Source organism: Tiliqua scincoides, chromosome 1 (assembly GCF_035046505.1).
Source record: "Tiliqua scincoides isolate rTilSci1 chromosome 1, rTilSci1.hap2, whole genome shotgun sequence".
NCBI lineage: Eukaryota > Metazoa > Chordata > Lepidosauria > Squamata > Scincidae > Tiliqua > Tiliqua scincoides.
The window spans coordinates 98168165-98188258 of record NC_089821.1 but is presented as its reverse complement, the minus strand read 5'-3'; the positions used below and the strand labels follow the sequence as shown (position 1 = coordinate 98188258).

General features: G+C 44.8%; 1 protein-coding gene and 1 pseudogene across 1 annotated transcript in view; one reads left to right on the top strand and one right to left on the bottom strand.

Annotated features, from left to right (window-relative positions):
* The window catches only part of ACVR1 (activin A receptor type 1), a 141620-nt gene that overhangs the window by 26543 nt on the left and 94983 nt on the right, over positions 1-20094 (top strand). The gene's annotated exons all lie outside the window — the stretch shown is intronic.
* LOC136637491 (5S ribosomal RNA) lies at positions 8304-8420 on the bottom strand (annotated as a pseudogene).

Below are 20094 nucleotides of genomic sequence, written 5' to 3'. Positions count from 1 at the left end.
TCCCAAACCCACATCTGCTGAATTAATATAAATGTAGTGGCAGAAGGACACTTGCTACAATCACAGGTAGGCAGGAGAAGGCCAGATTGGTTCTTAACCCTTTATGTGTCACCTGATGCTCCCCTTCAAATACCTTTGAGATCTTCCACCCCTTTCAACAGAGTTAATTGGGAAAAAATATTTTAAATTATCTGAGGCAATATTTCTCAATCTGTGGGTTGGGACCCACTAAGTGGGTTGCAAGCCAATTTCAGGTGGGTCCCCATTCATTTCAATATTTTATTTTTCTGTGACCCGCTCAAGTACATGGCTTCTTCAAAGCACAGATGGGCAGGACACGTCATCGGCCAAACAGATGACTGATGGAGCACCAGAATCACGCACTGGATCCCATACCATGTCAAAAGAACCCCCGGTCGACCGGCTACTCGCTGGTCAGATACTTTTTCCAGGTCAATTAAACAACAGGGACTGCCACACTGGACAACAGTAGCACTACACCAAAAAACATGGAGAGAGTGTGGGCCACATTGGAAAGATTGCCAATGAGGATGGACAATCAACGTATGCATGTATATTAGATTTGATGCTACCATGCTATGTGACTGCATTTGGGGAAATGTTACAGACCTGTATTTAAGAACATGAGAACAGCCCCACTGGATCAGGTCATAGGCCCATCTAGCCCAGCTTCCTGTATCTCACAGTGGCCCACCAAATGCCTCAGGGAGCACACAAGACAACAAGAGACCTGCATCCTGGTGCCCTGGTGCCCTGGTGCCCTTGCATTCTGAAGTAGCCCATTTCTAAAATCAGGAGGTTGCAGATACACATCATGGCTTGTAACCTGTAATGGATTTTTGCTCCAGAAACTTGTCCAATCCCCTTCTAAAGGCATCAGGGTGACTGCAATAACTACCGTAGCATCTCTCTCCTTAGCAGTGGCATCACTAGGGTTTGTGTCACCCAGTGCAGGATGCCAGTGCATCACCCCCCATGCAGTGGGCGGGGATCCAGATGGTGTGAGTGGTGATGTACCATCACTCTGCCCCCACTGGTTTTTTGGCTGTACATTTTAATAGAACACATTCTGCATGAAATTACGCAGTGATTGATATATAACATGATGGTATTATTCCTCCAAACTGTGATTTTAGTGATTTTGGTCACTAGTGGTGTTACCCCCCCCCCAAGGGTGTCAACTTACTAATACCTTATTGCAGCAGTTCTCAAACTTTTAGCACTGGGACCCACTTTTTAGAATGACAATCTGGCCAAGACCCACCAGAAGTGATGTCATGGTGGAAGTGACATCATTAGGCAAATTAAAATAAATAAGTATAAATATTAAAGTAAAACAAATAATTAAATAAGCAGAAGCCAGCCTTGGTTCACCAAATGAATTTCCTCTGTAGCCTGCCTGCAATAACACCCCCCCCCCTCCAAAATCAGTAAGGTTTTCAGCCCTACCCAGTGCCCAGTTCAATTTAAGAACTTCTGTTTAAACCAGATCACTGTTAGGATCCACCTGGCTTTGCAAGTCTCAAAAAGGTTCACCTTATCAGATGAAGCCTCTTTTGATCCTTTTTAGTGGGGAGGAGGCTGCTTCTGGAGCATTTGTTGAGCTCCAGTTCCATCAGATCAGGACCATTCTGGTGGCTTCACATTCCTCTTTGCCTGGCCTGACCACAAGCTAAGGCACGTTTGCTTACTCATGAGTAAATGTGACTGTGAGGCTTAGTTTCTCTTTCCACAGGGCTCAATACATTCATCTGCTTGGAGGGAGGGACTTTCTTCTCAGGTGTTTTTGGGGGCTGCATTCATTGGATCAGGACCATTCTGGTGTCATTGGATTCTTCTCAGTCTGCCCTTTCCGATGGACTAAGGCAAGTTCACCTAATTGCAAGTAAACGCACAATATGGCTCACTTTCACTTTCCATAGGGATCCATGCATTTTTGTTCCCCTGTTTTTTGGCCATAACTTTTGATAGAAAGGAGATATTTCACTCAGGTTTTGTGCATTGCATTCTGCTCGAAATTCCACATCCAACGGTATATAATATGATGGGGTTACTCCTAATCACCGCAATTTTAGCGCGTCACCTGGTGCGGCCTGCACCCCCCGCACCCCTCTAGCGACACCACTGCTCCTTAGTGTTGTAGGAAAGCTGTTTGCCCAAGTTGCACTAAAGAGGCTCCAGGTACTTGCAGAGAGCGTCTATCTAGAATCGCAGTGTGGATTCCGAGCCAACAGGTCCACCACTGATATGGTATTCTCCCTTAGACAGCTGCAGGAGAAATGCAGGGAACAACAACAGCCACTCTTTATGGCCTTCATAGATCTCACGAAAACTTTCGACCTGGTCAGCAGGGACGGCCTCTTCAAGATTCTCCCCAAGATCAGATGTCCACCCAGGCTTCTCAGCATCATCAGGTCTTTCCACGAAGACACAAAGGGCACTGCAGTCTTTGATGGCTCCACATCAGACCCCTTTGACATCTGAAGCAGAGTGAAGCAGGGCTGTGTTCGTGCGCCAACCTTGTTTGGGATTTTCTTCACTGTCCTGCTGAAGCATGCCTTTGGAACTGCAACAGAAGGCATCTGTCTCTGGACCAGATCACGGAAAGCTCTTCAACCTCTCCAAACTGAGAGCAAAGTCCAGCTGAAATGTCTGCGTGACTTCCTCTTTGCCAACAATGCAGCTGTCACCGCCCACTTTGCCAAAGATCTTCAGCAGCTCATGGATCATTTTAGCAAGGCCTGCCAAGACTTTGGACTGACAATCAGCCTGAAGAAAACACAGGTCATGGTTCAGGATGTGGACTCACCTCTCTGCATTACAATCTCTGCGCATGAACTGGAGGTTGTCCATGACTTTGTGTACCTTGGCTCAATGATCTCCGACATTCTTTCTCTTGATACTGAGCTAAACAAATGTATCGGTAAAGCAGCTAACATGTTTTCCAGACTCACAAAGAGAGTATGGTCCCACAAGAAGCTGACAGAACATACCAAGATCCAGGTCTACAGAGCTTGTGTCTTGAGTACACTTCTGTCCTGCAACGAGTCATGGACTCTTTGCTCACAACAGGAGAGGAAACTGAACGCTTTCCACATGCGCTGCCTCTGACGCATCCTTGGCATCACCTGGCAGGACAAAGTTCCAAACAACACAGTCCTGGAACGAGCTGGAATCCCTAGCATGTATGCACTACTGAAACTGAGATGGCTGCGTTGGCTCGGTCATGTCGTGAGAATGGGCGATGGCTGGATCCCAAAGGATCTCCTCTATGGAGAACTCGTGCAGGGAAAGCGCCCTACAGGTAGACCACAGCTGTGATACAAGGACATCTGCAAGAGGGATCTGAAGGCCTTAGGAATGGACTGCAACAGATGGGAAACCTTGGCCTCTGAGCGGCCCACTTGGAGGCAGGCTGTGCAGCATGGCCTTTCCCAGTTTGAAGAGACACTTGGTCAACAGACTGAGGCAAAGAGGCTAAGAAGGAAGGCCTACAGCCAGGGAGCACACCAGGGACAGACTACATTTGCTCCCAGTATGGAAGGGATTTTCACTCCCGAATTGGCCTCTTCAGCCACACTAGATGCTGTTCCAGAACCACTTTTCAGAGCGCGATACCATAGTCTCCTGAGACTGAAAGAAGCCAATGAATAAGGCCAGATGCCATCACCACATGCTGTGGCAAGGAGTTCCATAGACCAACTACATGTTGAGTAAAGAAATAATTTCTTTTGTCTTCCTAACTCTCCCAACACTCAATTTTTGTGGATGTCCCCTGGTTCTGGGGTTGTGTGAGAGGGTAAAGAGCATCTCTATCCACTCTGTCCATCCCCTGCATAATTTTGTATGCCTCAATCATGTCCCCCCTCTGGTGCCTCTTTTAACAAGCTACTATGTATATAGTATTTATATATGTATATAGTATATATAGTATATAGTGTATATAGTATTTCCTGCCTAAGGCAGGGGGTTGATCTAGATCAGGGGTGCCCAAACCCCGGCCCTGGGGCCACTTGCGACCCTCAAAGACTCCCAATCCGGCCCTCAGGGAGCCCCCAGTATCCAATGAGCCTCTGGCCCTCCAGAGACTTGTTGGAGCTCGCGCTGGTCTGATGCAACTGCTCTCAACGTGATGGCCAACTGTTCAACCTCTCACGTGAGCTGTGGGACGAGGGCTTCCTCCACGGTTTGCTGTTTCACGTCTGTGATGCAGCAGCGGTAGCAAAGGAAAGGCTGGCCTTACTTTGTGCTTTTATAGGCCTTGAGCTATTGCAAGACCTTCATTCATTCATATAAGTTCCATCTCTAATATAGTCATTTATGTAAATTTATTCAAATTTGAAATGTAAATTAATTTTTTCCCCCCAGCCCCTGACACAGTGTCAGAGAGATGATGTGGTGCTCCTGCCAAAAAGTTTGGACACCCCTGATCTAGATGACCTATTAGGTCCCTTGCAACTCTGTGATTTTATATTCTTTTAACAATGATACAGTAGTAAATGGGACTTAACCCTGGGTAGGATTGCAGCCCAGGATTGTTAAAAATTTTCCTACTTGATAATGTCACTTCTGGTCATGACATTGCTTCCAGTGGGTTCTGACAGATTCTCATTCTAAAAGTGGGTCCCAGTGCTAAATGTATGGGAACTACGGATCTGAGGGAATTGGTAGGCAGGAGAAGGCAATTGCAAACACACACACAAAATGCTATACTATTTCTTTGTTGCAAAAGAGAAGAATTACACACACACACACACACACACACACACACACACGAAATTGGTATTCCCTTTAATTCCCATCCCTTCCCCTACTTTTTGCAGGATGTGAGAATTCAGTCTTTCTAAGGTAGCCTCTTGTGTGCCTTTTATTCTGCCAGGTTAGCATGAGATTTATTCCTGTAGCAACTTGTCATTTTTGCTTGGTCTGCTCAGAGTTTGATTCCTGCATTTTGACTGCACTCCTGTACATACTTACCTGGGAGTAAGTCCCATTAAACTCAGTGAGGCTCATTTCTGAGTAGACATGCATGGAAATGTGCTGTTCATTCTGCAAGGCTGCCCCATGTGCTCTTGCAGTGGTTTTGTGGAATAGTACTCTTTCTTCTATGAATTCCATTCTGTCACCTTCTGTTCTCTGGTCTGTATGGCTCCATTAAACTTTTGGGTATTCACACCCATGAGACTGAAATTGCCTTTGAACCTCTTTTGCTACTGGCTTGTGAATGTGTGGTCCTTGTTAATGCCGTATAGAATGTGGAAGACAAGGCATCTGTAATTTGAATATGCATTCTGGCCAATGTGGGTGTTACATTTGCATTCCAAATGGATTTAAATTGGGGGAGAGGCCTTAAATCTCATGTGTGAAAGTGCCCAGTGCTGCTAAGCCAATCATTTCAATCTTGAATCATAAAGACAAAACTGTGTGTTACTATGTGTGCGTAACTGTGTGTTATACTTGCTTCTCTTCATACCCTGTAGCGTAATCTACTGAAATTGAGGGTTTCTATGGGAAAACTGAGGGGTCCTTAATAAATCCACACACCCCCCAATTTTGGCTCCCCTAGAACTTTCTAAAAATGGTGACTAAACGGGTCCTCACAAAATGTTGGAAGATTGTACTTCATCTGCCCCTCCCCCTCTGTCTCAAGCACTGAGTACAGTACTGCTCATTTCAGTGTTATCTACTTTTCTAGCCCCTAGGCACATTCATTGCAACAATTCCAGTTCTTGGTGGTTTTGCTTCCACATATTGTTCATGCGGGGGGGGGGGGTGTATTTTGACTGCCTTTAGCTCCTGTGCACAGACTGCATTTGACAAGTATGCTTTGTACCTGAGTCAGCTCAAATTCTCCTGGCACACCTGAAGTGGTGTGCCAAATGCTGGTATGGAGGCCATCACAGTGGGGGGGGGGGGAGAATAAAAGGGGAGCATCAGCAGCATATGGGAGATGATGTGCAGAAGAGGTAGGACATAGAGAGCTAGAAGGAAGAAAACACCTGGATTGAGGAACAGTGGGAAAAGGAATGGCAGGTTACAGGAGCATGAGTCGAGGTGGTGGGCCAGCCACTCAAGCCAAGGAGCAGGGAGAAAGGAATCAGGAGAGAGAAACAAAGGATCCCAGGGAAAGAGGAGGAGGACAGAAAGAGGCTCAATGATGTCACTTCCACTTCTGGCCCACAGCAGGCACCCATGAATGCTATTCAGTCTTCTGTATGAAATGATTTTGACACCCCTGTTCTAGAGACAGGGCACATCAGGAGGCTGGCAAAAGGATCAGGGACATGTTCTGTGTCCAGTACGTAAGGCTGGAGTAGGTGGGGGTTCAAAGACAAACAAGTTTAATCTTCACAAAACTGTATTGATCAGCAATGTTTCAAAACATTTTATCTATGTAAGTCAAGAAAAGCCCTCATCCCAGAGCCTTTTTGTGCCATCAAAAGCTGCAGGACACTCTGCCAGTCTGAACACCGACTCTGTGCTTAGAATACTTTGAATACTCCCAGCACATTGTAAGTAGAGGTTAGTTAGCTTAGTTTAGTGGTTCTCAAATTTTTCAGAGGTCCTAATGGCTGCTGCCTGATCTATAAATGCCAAGGGGTGTAATATAATGGTGATTGGGCAATAATGGTGATTGGGCAGCAGTGCTCCCTCTCCAAGTAGCAGCTTGTTTAAGCCATTTGTGCTCAGTGTTGCATATGTGCAACAAGGATCAAATGTGTACACCTTGGGCTGGTTAGAAATGGGTTAACTTGTGATGCACATAGCCAAATCTGCTCTGTCACTTTCTTGAACCACCAAAAATTGGATCGCAACCTACTGGTGGGGTCCTGGATCCACAGTTTGAGAACCACTGGTTTAGTTTATTGTTTTCTGCTGCTTGGGAACTCATGTATTCAGTCACTGCTATGAAGATACTCCCTTGATAGCCCCGTTATAGAATGGAGAACTCTTACATACTTAACATGTTTAAGCTTTAAGACATTTAAAAAAAAAACAACTTTGTTGGAGTGTGTATCATTTAATTTACCAGTGGGAAGTGGGCTACTTCAAAAGAATCTTGAAAAGTCTGGGTAATTCTTCAAAGCCCCAGAGATCTTTACTCCCCCTTTCCCGTCTGCATCTGAGCTTTTAAAGTAGAGAGGTGCAGGCACAGAAGGAGGTTGGTGGGAGGAAAGCCCTCAGTGGCTTGTGAGCGAGAATGCTGTAGGAAAGCAAGGGTTGTTGACTGTGTAAGCTTCGGGTTTGCGCAGATTATGCTCCCTATGGTCCAGAACACCCTGGAAGCCTTTGGCTGATGGGTGACCAGTGTTACATGCCCTGCTGCTGAGAAACATGCCTTGAATAGCTTCAGTCATGGAAATACTGTTTCCCTCCATGTCCATCCCAACCAAACGTGAAGATCAACGGTAAAAACCAAAGTTGTCCAATCCAAATTTCAAACGAGGTCTACTTTCATGCCTTTCTCCTACATGTTACAAGTAAGGAGGAGGAAACAGCTGCTTTTTAAAGCCAAACCCAATGAGGGTAGGCACTGTGGTGAGGAAGAGCTCCCCAGGAGGACGGTCTAGGAAACCATCTCACACAGAGATATCAAGAGCACATCTGGAAGTCTGTGAACTCGCAAATTAATGGCCCAGTCCTCTATCCCAGCTACAACAATGGGACGCTCATCCTGCTGTCATAAAAGGTCTTGTGATGATGCACGGAGTGCACTGCCGCCAATCCAGGCTGAGCTGCTGCTGGAAAGAGGCACCAGCATCAGAGCCCCATGGCACAAATCAAGGACCTTGCCACAGCAGGTAAGTTGGCAGGGGGGAGTTCCATGGGCAGCAAAGGGAGCAGGGGGAGTTTTTAGGGTGGGGAGTTGGGGGAAAGGGGTGAGGAATGGGCTGGGGAGAATGGATTTTCACAACAAATATGCACACTGGATCCTATCCAGTGGCCCACCCCACCTCCTTTCTATCCTAGTACCTATGCCAGCTATATAAGTGGTATAGGTCCAAAGAGACTCATAGACTATCAGAAGGCCTGTGGAGAAGTAAGGAAAAAAATATTTCCCCTTACCTTGAGCAGGCCTCCTGATCACCCCCACCACCATAGCATACATGGCGTGTGCCTCCATGGTGCAGCTGCATGCTTCATCGTGGTGGGTGGATAGGATTGGGCAGTAAGAGAGGTCCAAGGAGGAAAAAGGTACAGTACTTTGGTATTCCCTGGCACGAAACCTACAGGACAAGGATAATGGTTGGCAACCTTCAGTCTCGAAAGACTATGGTATAAGCCTACAGAACCTGGTATTCTCAGGCGGTCTCCCATCCAAGTACTAACCAGGCCTGACCCTGCTTAGCTTCCAAGATCAGACGAGGTTGGGCATGTGCAGGGTAAAGCATCTTGACAAGGATACCCACATGGGTATTGTTCTTAAAGTGAACTTATCCTATGGAATATGCCATAAGAACGTAAGAACCTAAGAAGTGTCCTGCGGGATCAGACCAAAGGCCCATTTAGTCCAGCTTCCTGTATCTCACAGTGGCCCAGCAAATGCTTCAGGAAGCACACAAGACAACAACCTGTGTTCTGGTGCCCTCCCCTGTATCTGGCACTCTGAGGTAGCCTTCCTCTAAAACTAGTAGGTTGCACATACCTATCATGACTTGTAACCTGTGATGGACTTTTCCATCAGAAATTTGTCCAGTTCCCTCTTAAAGGCATCTAGGCAAGATGCCATCACTACTTCCTATGGCAAGGAGTTCCACAGATTAATTACACACTGGGTAAAGAAATACTTTCTTTTGCCTGTCCTAACTCTCCCAACACTCAGTTTTAGTGAATGTCCCCGGTGCTGATGTTATGTGGGAGGGAAAAAGAGTATCTATGTACTCCATCCATCCCCTGTATAATTTTGTATGTCTCAATCATGTCCCCTTCATGTCATGGCTTCATCAATATTTCACCGAAGTACAGCTGTTTGAGGTACTCCTGTGCACAAGCTGCATTTGACAAATATGCTTTCGTACCTGAGTTAACTCCAGACCTATTGCTGTGTTGGTTTTTGCATATTTGGTCTGGGCCTAAGTGTCTCACTGCCCCCCCCCGGGACATTTGGGTGGGCATAACTACAATGATAACTAAACCACATTCAAAATAAAACTACCATCAGTAAAACTCTTCTGTAAACTACCTCATAATTCAGCTTTTGAAGTGCAGATAATTTTTTTCCCATTTTTTCCAATCAGAGTTTGTTCTCAGATTAAGTATTTATTTGTTCTCCAGAAAAGTTTCAGATTTAGATTCCTCTTGAAAATGGTGAAGTACTTGAGAGAAACATCCCGAAATATGTTGTGTCTGTTCTAGTGGCTGTCTGCTGGTGTTCATTTGCAACTTTTTAGATTGTGAGCCCTTTTGGGACAGGGAGCCATTTAGTTATTTGATTTTTCTCTGTAAACTGCTTTGTGAACTTTTAGTTGAAAAGCGGTATATAAATACTGTTAATGTTAATGAGAGTGACTTGGGGTACTGTTCACCAAGTGTAGATGCTGCGAGCAACTTATATTTGTCATTGACTGCAGCCAAGCCCAGCAGAGCATCCAATGAAATGAAAAGATGCTGCCCAACAGCAGTACTTGGTGTGGTTTGTGAGCATTATTAGAAAAGGAATACATTAATTCACTTTTTTTTCACTGTATGTCTCCATCTGATGCTCTTTTTTGTTGGCATGGATCCGAAGGGAATATGGCAATTAATTTGTGGAGTGTTCAGCTGTTCTTGCCAGCGGGGCATTAATAACATGTTTTAAAAGAAACCTTGGAGCCTAAATGACTGTGCTGTTATAGAAGTCACCAATGAGAGAGATCAAGTGCGCAGTTATGTTAGTCCACTGCCAGATGACAGAAGTGGTAGCCAAGGAAAGTATTTGCCTTTGCCAAGTTGGAGGGGGAGTGGGCAGGACTAAGCCAAAAAGATCAGAGACGAACAAACAATCCATGTTCAATTGGCAGTATGGGACATGCAGAATATATACAGGAATAAATAAGAGGCAAACAACCATGTCCTTATATGGTCTTGTTCTCTTTTGCTTTCCTTTTCAACATGGGTTTGGACGTGCTCTTTGCTGCCATGTAGCTGATGTAAGATATCTTCTAGAAACAAATCTGACAAACCAGTGCAGAGGTGGGGAACCCATTCCTGGAAAGAAAAGTTGGCATCGGCCATGATTTTCTTCAGGTCAGTTCTAAACAGCAGTTCCTTCATATCATACCTGTGCTGGTTGCAGCAGTGCACTCCTAGTGGTTGCATTTTCATCCCAAGCCTCTTAGGGCCTGATCTTATCAAGCCTGGTGCCAGTGGTATGCCCATACATTCGGCTCCAGGTGTTGCAAATGTGCCATGAGGCACATCTGTGGCATCCAGTGAGGAGGGGCCACCAGCACTGAGCTGCACCAGTTGGCACTGGGCCTCAGCGCCGGAAGAGGCCACCACTAAGTTCCGCCACCACTGAGCAGCAGTGTTTCAGGGTGGGGAGGAGGGTGGAACTAGGCGGGGGGAGGGGAGGATTGGGCCAGGGAGGGGGGCGGAGACAGCAGCAGCCCCTGTCCTCCCACCGGGGCCAGGCAGCCCAACATGGGCCTCCTCAACTCTGCACCCCCTCAAAGGCAGGTACAAAGCCAAGGAGACCCATTGGCACCATGGCAGTGTTACCCAGGGAAAGGGAGCGAATGCTCCCTTCCCCCGTGGAGATTCCTGGAGGTCCATAGGATCCATAGGATCCAGCGGCAGCCATTTTGGCATCACTGGAGCCCTGGATGCCGAGCTGGATAGGATTGGGCTGTTATTCAGCTGCTCAAGCTGTAACTCTGTTTTTATGTGCTAGAAACTGACATGTAAGAATGCTGCTTTGTCCAAACTAAGCATCATCATCATATTTTCAGATATATTTGATGAATCAAATTTGGCTGCTTATAAGCATTAATAGTGGAAGAGCAAAACACAGGATTTTGTGGAGCAGAAGATGGAGGGGCACAGGGGCTTGCTTCCACTTACCAGAGCCTGCAGCAGCCTCCTGAGGGTGCAGGGAGCCTCCTCGCCAGCCTCCGCAGGGCTCCCCACATTGCAGCGTCAGTAAAAATCACGATCATGACCACTTTCGGTTTTGCAAACACAAAACTGGAAGTGGTTGCAATTGCAATTTTGAGAGCTACAAACTCTCCCTGAGAGTTTGAGGACAGCTGAAATAAGCAAACAAATAAATATGTACTGACATAAGAACATAAGGACAGCCGCACTGGATCAGGCCATAGGCCCATCTAGTCCAGCTTCCTGTATCTCACAGCGGCCCCACCAAATGCCCCAGGGAGCACACCTGATAACAAGAGACCTGCATCCTGGTGCCCTCCTTTGCATCTGACAGAGCCCATTTCTAAAATCAGGAGGTTGCACATAGGTTGACCTGTCTTTAGAATAAGTCTGGTGACAACCTGCAGTCTTGAGGGCAAAACCAAGGCTTGTCTTTCACAGGTAAGTGGAGCCTGCTAAAGTGTGGAGCTTGGGAAGCTACACATTAGTAGGGGACGAACAGATAAACAAGAGATGCTTAACCTGACATCCCCCACCCTATAATGTACACCAGAGGAATGTTATTGTTTGCACTGCTATCTCTCTCTCCAAAGTGCTCAGAGTAGTGTACTTAGAGTGTCCCCCTTTTATCCACACAACAACCCAGTGAGGTAGGTTTGATGAGACACAGAGCGCAATCCTAACCCCTTATGTCAGTGCTTTCCAGCACTGACATAAGGGCAATGCAGCTCTGAGGTAAGGGAACAAACATTCCCTTACTTTGAGGAGGCCTCCCTGAGTGACACCCAACTGCAGGATGCAGCAAACGTTCCATTGGCACTACTATGCCAGTGCTGGAAAGTACTGACATAAGGATTGCGCCCACAGAGTTCCTTCATTTGCACAATCCCAGTGTAAATCAAACTAGAAATCTCACACTTCTGCATTTGAAAAACACATGCCAGAAAAGCTAGGTAAGAGGTAAGTGTCTTAATTTTTTTTGGCTCTTGCAGTATTAATGCTTACAAGCAATCAAATCTGATTCATCAAATGAATCATCGCTGAAAACATGATGATGATGCTTAGTTTGGGCAAGGCCTCTTTCTTACAAGCCTTCATTTGTTCAGCCCCTCTAAATCAAACTAGAAGTCCAGCATTTCCATGTTTGAAAAAACTGTGCCAGGAGCAAGGTATGTAGCCAGATGATCTCCTTTCTGCTGGCTTTTAGTAGATCGATGTGGATCACATCTGTGGTGTTAGATCTGGTTGGTAAGCACAAGAGACAGGTCCTTCACTGGTGGCTGCTCTGTTATGGAACTCCCTTTTCAGAGAGACCACCAGTACAGCTTCCAGACTTGCAGTTCTTAGGAAGAAGCAAAAAATGTTTTTATTTAGCAAGACCTTCCTGACCACAGAATTGTTTATTGGTTTTAATGCTGTTTTAGAGTTTATAGATATTGTCTTCTTAAGTTTTTGATTTTTATTTCTAACCTTTTCTTGTAAACCAGTTTTTCGCAAACTGTGGGTCAGGATCCACTAGGTGGGTTGCAAGCCAATTTCAGGTGGGTCCCCATTCATTTCAATATTTTATTTTTAATATATTAGATTTGATGCTACCATGGTATGTGACTGCATTTGGGGAAATGTTACATATCTGTACTTTTAATAAGCTTCTATGTACAGGTGTGCACTGCTTAACAACTGTTTGCTTAACGACGGACTGCATATATGACTGTGGTCAAAGCACAATAAAGATACTCTTAATGAGGCAACCATGTCTCCCATAGTCTGCAGCAGAGTGACTGTTTATATAACAGAGAGGCTCTTAACGCAAAGAAGAGGCAATCTATCTCCAGTAGCCTGTGCAGCCAGTTAGTGTCTGGCAGGGAGTGTCTGTTTACACAACAAAGGTAACAGATTGGACTGAATGTTCATTTAATGACCTAATCACATAACAACAGGGATAAGAGAATGTTTCCCTCTCATTAAGTGGTGCACACCTGCATATGCTTTTAACAATGATAGTCAGTGGGGCTTACTTCTGGGTAAGTTTGGATAGGATTGCAGCCTTCAATTGTAAAAAAAATTTCTTGCTTGATGATGTCACTTCTGGCCATGACATCACTTCCAGATTAATGACATCACTTCTGGTGAATCCCAACAGATTGTCATTTGAATAAGTGGATCCTGGTGCTAAAAAGTTTGTGAACCACTGTTGTAAACTGCTTTGATCTCCTGAAAAAGCAAGCTACAGATTGAGTAAATAAATACTTGTCTGCCACTTTAAGGGTTTGCAGGCAGTGAGAGAAGGATGCATTCTTGTTAGGTTCTTTTCTCCAGCCTGCTGTGGAGTGCTGGGGAGCCAGGGTTCTGTTAACAGCACTGAGGAGATAATGGTGGCAAAAGGAATTGTTGGGAGGAAAAAGGGGGAAGGGTTTGTACACTTTGGGCAGGAGAAAGGGGAGAAGGATGAAACAAATTACAAGAATTCACAAGGAGCATTACTTCAGACTTGTTCTGCAAATCCCTTGTGACCATTGTTCTGTGCCCAGCCCGAGGGATCATCCTGGCTTGGTTACGCCCCTGATTGCAGCCATTTTTACCAGGAGTTTTGTACTGCTTGTAAAAATGCTCGAGGAACCCATGTTTTCCATAAGTTTAAATGTGTCTGAATCTAAAAACATTCCAGCGCATATATTAGCTCTTATTCAGTCGTCTTCCATTGGTTGGACCTGGCCAGAGAGTAATGAAAAATTGCTGGTATGCTTCCCTCTGCATTTCCACCTTGGATGGGAGCAGTTTTAATAAAATCTATTATCAGTTTGTACTCACTGCCTATGCATGTCTTTGTGCTTGCTCACTGTTATGCACTTATCACAGGGTGCCTTCTTTGATCCTAAAATCACTAGTTGGGGAATGATGAGCAGAAGACTTCTCTCCAAGTCTCCCATCATACATTTAGTGATTGGGACAGTTGCTCCTTCTCAGCTTCAGGGCCCCCATATCTAAAAGGCAAATAAGGTCTTATAGGGTAGTTTGATGCCACACAAAGGGGATAGCAATTGATATTGTTTCAGTGTCACCAAATGGCCCAAAGATTAAGTGATCCACACAATACAAACCAGCAATTCAGAACAGGAAGATTTGGGTGGTTTTCTGGAGATTGTAAACTTCAAAGCAATGAGAGTTGCATAGCACAGGATTTCTTGCTTACCCTGCATAGCCATTATCTTACCCTTTGTAATGCAAGCAGTAGCGGCAACACCCTCTTGATAGAAGGAGGGAAGGATCCCAAAGTTGCCTTTTTTCTAATTGCTTTTATCTTTAGGTCTCACAATTCTACAAAGTGTCACTACTGAGAAGCAGATGAGCACTAAAAAATCCACATCAAACTTGAAAACAGTTTATATTCCTGGGATATGAATATCACTAAATTCGTCTGTGGAGGATGAACCCATGCTTCAATATAGCCTCAGCAGACTAATGTAAGAGCCCTTCTAAAAAGCAGTTCATAAATTATGTAATCCACTCTTGATAACTTTTAAAAAACAACACTCACTTACTAGTGCTAAAATATCTCCTTGGAAGAAAAGACCATGTAACTAAAAAATAGCTGTTTTCTCCACAAACACATATGAAAGTAAATATCCAGTTAGATCAGAAACAGAGTTCCAAGAAATTCAGGAAGTAGCAACAGCAGTGGAGAAGTTGTCACAGATCAAAGAAGCTCTGTTTTCTTACCCATCCCACCTCTCTCCTTGATTCTCCTGTTTGCTTTTTCCATTTCCATCTTCTTCCCTGGCAAACCAGCACTGTTGAAGAGTTGTTTCTCAATGAAAGGATGTGTTACACCACACAGCTTCAAAGTCTCTGCGTTTGCCACAAAACCATAATTCATCTGGTCATGAGAATTATGCATTACAGAATGTATCAAGGATGAACCTCTAGATACACTTCATTTGGGGCACTACCAGCTTGATCCACCACCATGTAATCTGACTGTAGTGCATGGATTTACTCTACTTACATCAAATTGATTTCAATGGGACTGAGGGGGCACAAGGAGAAGTGGCATGGGAGATACATAGTTAGAACCTCTCTTAAAAAAAAATTAATTGCAGCCACTAGGGAGGGCAAATCAGATGAAATTGAGGTCAATGAAATCACAGGGAAGAGAGAGTTCAGTGCTCTGTGTGTGCTGTTTTTCTGATTAAATCTCCCTCCCAATACTATTTACTATTTGGCCCATAAGGAGAAACCTTCATTATTGACTTGAGCATGGAGATAGGCGTATATAGGTGAGATACCACCCTTAATATATTCTTTATTAATTTGTTTTTATATTTCTATATCATTTTTTAACAAAAAAGGATGCTGCTCCAGACACAGTGCCCGCAACTGTTGTAACATCCAGACAGAGTTTGTAAGTTGTAGGAAAGTTGAATTCTCAATGTCCCTGATTATTATTACGGAATTGTACTTATCCCTCTCTCCTGCTGCCAGTCACTCTTTTGGTTTCAAATGCTTAAAGGGGCTCTGGAACTTGTAGTTTTTGAGAGCACTATTCCCACAGACACACTTCTATTTCCCAAACTACTACAATTGCCTATATAAGTTCTCTCTCTCTCTCTCTCTCTCTCTCTCTCTCTCTCACACACACACACACACACACACACACACACACACACACACACACACACACACACACACTTCTGAAGTTCCCCTTCCCCATCATACTAGCAGGTTAAGGGAAGGACAAGTTTTTGATCAGCTGTGGCAATGGTTGGAGTACCCAGTATTCAATATATGGTAACATGGGGTTACCTCTCTCCTGTTGCTTCCCTATGTGGGGTGCATTGTCCTTGCCCCCCCTCTGCTGGGATGGTGGAATGGAGGTTCCACTTGGGTGTTTGTGTGCGGAGTCCTCCTAAGGTGAAGAACCTGTAAGAAGAATGAGAAGACAAGTGTTAAAGTATTTTGTCATGTTGAGAGGGCAGCATAGTGTTTGTGCAAAATGCACCCTTTGTGTCCAAGCCATCTATCTTCATAATTTCCACCACCACAGTTTCAACATTTGTGTGCTCTAAGTGTGCATGAAGGAGGCCAGAGATACATAGCTTCATGCCTCATGCCCAGTAATCAGAGTTCTGATCTCCCTGACAGGGGTTTTAGTACTGGAAAAGTAGACCAGGTGGAACTTGTGGAGGGGTGGCAAAAACTGAGATTTTCTAGTGTTCCCTGTTGTTTCCTATGGGTTTTTTTTAAATTCCTACACCAGCTGTGATGTTGGTATAGCATTTTGCTGACATTTGGGGTATGGCCATAATGGAAGAGTTTCAGAATGTGACATATGATGACTTCCTTATATCCTACCCACAATCCGCCCACATCTCCACCCCATTTGGGGGTTTACCCTTGCAGTGATTGCACTGATCTCAGAGATACTTTAGTGTAGCATTGCACAAATGTCTGTAGCATGTCCATGAGCAGACCTGGGGCTATGACAGCAGGACTATAATGGTTCCAGTGTCTGAGGGCATACACCAAATCCCATGTTGCTTAAACTGGGTTTCAGAAATATAGGATTGCACTGTTATTATCGTGAGATGTAGTCCACAAAGTCTTTAAGGTGTCACAGGACTCTTTGAGCATAACACTAGCTGGCACTTATGCTGGCTTGAAGGACTTGCGCTGAGTTCCTGGTATTATGAACTTTCCATAAAGAACATTTGTGCCACCTCGGGAGCTGGGGAGGCTGGTGTAAGGAGGAACACCAGCCTCCCCACACCAGATCCATCCCCGATCTGGAAAGTTCGTGTTGGCCTAGGGAGAGTGGTGCAGGGGTTGGGGAGGCTGGGCAGAGGGCGGAACGGGGGTATTTCAGGGTGGGGGTAGGTGGGCTGCACCCGGGAGGGGGGTGGGACTGTTCTCTGGCACTTAGGCCAGATCCTAACACTCCTTCTGAGCAGCTTGGTGTTACACTGGGCTTCTCAGATTTGTGATTTCACAAATCACAAACAGTGATTTCACTGTTACAGGTCAGAATAGCCCAATTGGGATGGCTACTGCACAACAGGGGGTAAGGGAAATTAAAACTCCTTATGCTGAGTTGCACAGAAGCCACCTCCTGCCCTGCACTAGATACAGTAAAGGCCAACTGTCCTTCCAGTACAGGTTAGGATTAGGCTGCCAGTCATTTTGCTGTTGCAGCCTAACATGGCTACTCCTCTGGAAGAGCTGATTATGAAGAAAATTGTTACTCATTGCATTTTATATAAATACCTTTTTTCAAGGGTAACAACAACAACAATAACAACAGCTTACATTTTGCAACTGTGATATGAAATCTGAAATATCATATGAAATATGATAAAGGTCAGGCATCCCAGGGTCCTTGGGAAGGACTTGATAAAACAAGGACTGGATAAAACAAACCAGTCGATAACACCCGACTATGCGAAAATCAACAACAATACCACCAACACAGAGTGATTACAAAAATAATCTCAATAGCTGATATGCTCCACTGGAACTTGTGCAAGAAAACTGGAATAACATCAGTAAAGAAACGGTGGGAACACATGCCTGAAAATGTGGTAGAAAATGTGCAGGTAAAAAAATGTGTGGGACTTCAAAATCCAGTCAGAACAAAAAAATTGGAACACAGCACACCAGATATAACTGTGGTATAACAAGTTATGCTTATTGATGTAGCAATTCCAGGAGATAATTGAATTGAGGAGAAAATCGGAAAAGATCACAAAATACAAAGCCCTGGAAACTGAAATATAGTGCCTTTGGGGAACAAAAACCACTACCACGCTTATTGTCACTGGTGCACTAGGCACAATCCCCAAGGCCTTTAAGAAATATCTGGCCAATATAGGCATTGGTAACATAACAGCTGGATGACTGCAATGAGCCTTACTACTAGGAGCATAGAACATTATATGGTGATATCTCACCAATTCTTAAACTCTTGGGTAGAGTTCAAACTCATGAGCACCCAAAAATCCCAGTCCAAACATCTGGTGGGCTGTGACACAACTGATGATGATGATGATGATGATAAGGGATCTTAGCTAGATAATGAATTGCATAATATAATTAGGCCTGCATAGGCTGTGATGAAAACTGTAACCCTTTGTCATCTCTATGTGAACAGAGGATCAATTCAGCAAAGACTTGTAAACATCTTTTATAAAAAATATTCTGTTGTACAAATATAAATTTTACAAATTATCTGATGTTACGAATCCAACCATTAAAAATCTTTAAATTTACAAAAACCATTTAGGGTTTCTTAGAATACAGATCACCAGCCCTGACTATTCTTTACTTGTTTAAAATTATGTAAATCTTAAATATTTTGGAGGGAATTACCAGTATTTAAATTACAGAATACATGATCCAGTTTGCTCACTAATTTAAGAAAAGAAACTTATAAAAATCCTCACCTGAAAACCAGTGAACTACAAGACTCAGAATTTCAGAAACCATCTTAAAATATATTGTTTGTGTACTTAAAACACTTCTGACCTGGCTTCCAGACATCTCACAGTGATTTAAAAAAACAACTGCTAACTATGCAAAAAGGCAATTTTAAAATGGTGGCCTCTTTTAGCAGGGGGAGAGCGACAGTCCCTACTAATCTCAGCATAGCATCTTTTCCAGTGGCCAGTGGCAGTTGGTGACTCCCTGGTGTCTTTTTTTAGATTGTGAGTGACTTTGTCATTTGTTGTTTCTTTGTTTAGATTGCAGACAGGGAACCACTTTTAAAATTGTGTTTGCTACATCTAGTACTTTGTCAACTTTGGGTTAAAAAGCAGTACCCAAATATTCTTAATAATTATAAAAAATAAAATGTTCCCATTCCTCCCAGTGTTCTATTATATTGCCCGCAAGACTTTGAAAGAGACAATTAAGGGTTGACTGGATTTTTAAAAGGTGATTCAGCCATAGTTCTATGAGATCTAGTGTGCAGTCCTAACCCCTTATGTCAGTGCATTCCAGCACTGGCATAGCAGCGCCAAGGGGATGTGCGCTGCATCCTGCAGTTGCGTGGCACTCACAGAGGCCTCCTCAAAGAAAGGGAGTGTTTGTTCCCTTACCTCAGAGCTGCATTGCCCTTATGTCAGTGCTGGAAAGCACTGACATAAGGGGTTAGGATTGTGCCCCTAATAGCAGAGTGTCTCTAAACATGTGCAGAGTGCTTCCTCTTAGTAACTGCTATGTGATTCCCCCCCCAGTGCCTGCCTGTGAAAGGGTTATGGGTGGTCGGGGATGCCCTTTCCTGGGCTTTAATCCTAAACACTTTTCTTTCTGGTAGACGGGAACCATCTTAGGTCATGCCATTGCCTGCTCCTCTAATTCTTGGAGACGTCTCTTCCTCTTCCTCAGGACAGAGGGCCCAATCCTATCCAATCTTCCAGTGCTGGTGCAGCCGTGCCAATGGGGCATGCACTGCATCTTGAGGTGGGGAGGCAGTCACAGAGGCTTGGGAACATTGGTTCCCTTACCTTGGGTCTGCGTTGCGGCTGCACCGGTGCTGGAAAGTTGGATAGGATTGGGCCCAGAGTCCTAAAACCTGGCTTTTGAAACCTATTGAAGGCTGCAATCCTATCCACACTTTCCTGGGAGTCAGTCTCATCACAGCACAAAGGGACTCGCTGCTGAGTAGACATGCATAGGACTGGGCTGTAAAAGCCCAACCCTATGCACACCTACTCAGAAGTCAGACCCCCGATAGTCAGCGAGTGCTTACTCCCAGGAAAGCGTGGCTAGGATTGCAGCCGAAATAGTGATGCTTCATCAGTGGGCTGATGGGGACAAAAGGGTGATTGGCGGGCTGCAGGGGCACGTCTGATGCGACCCACTGGGAGGACGTGGCTTCCTCCAGACAGGGGTGTGTGTGTGTCTAGGGGTGGTGGGCGTGCTTGGGCGGCGTAGGCGTGCCTTCTGCAGGGTGTGTGCGCGCACGTTTGGGGCCGGGTGTGGTGCTTGGTCTGCCCTGCAGGG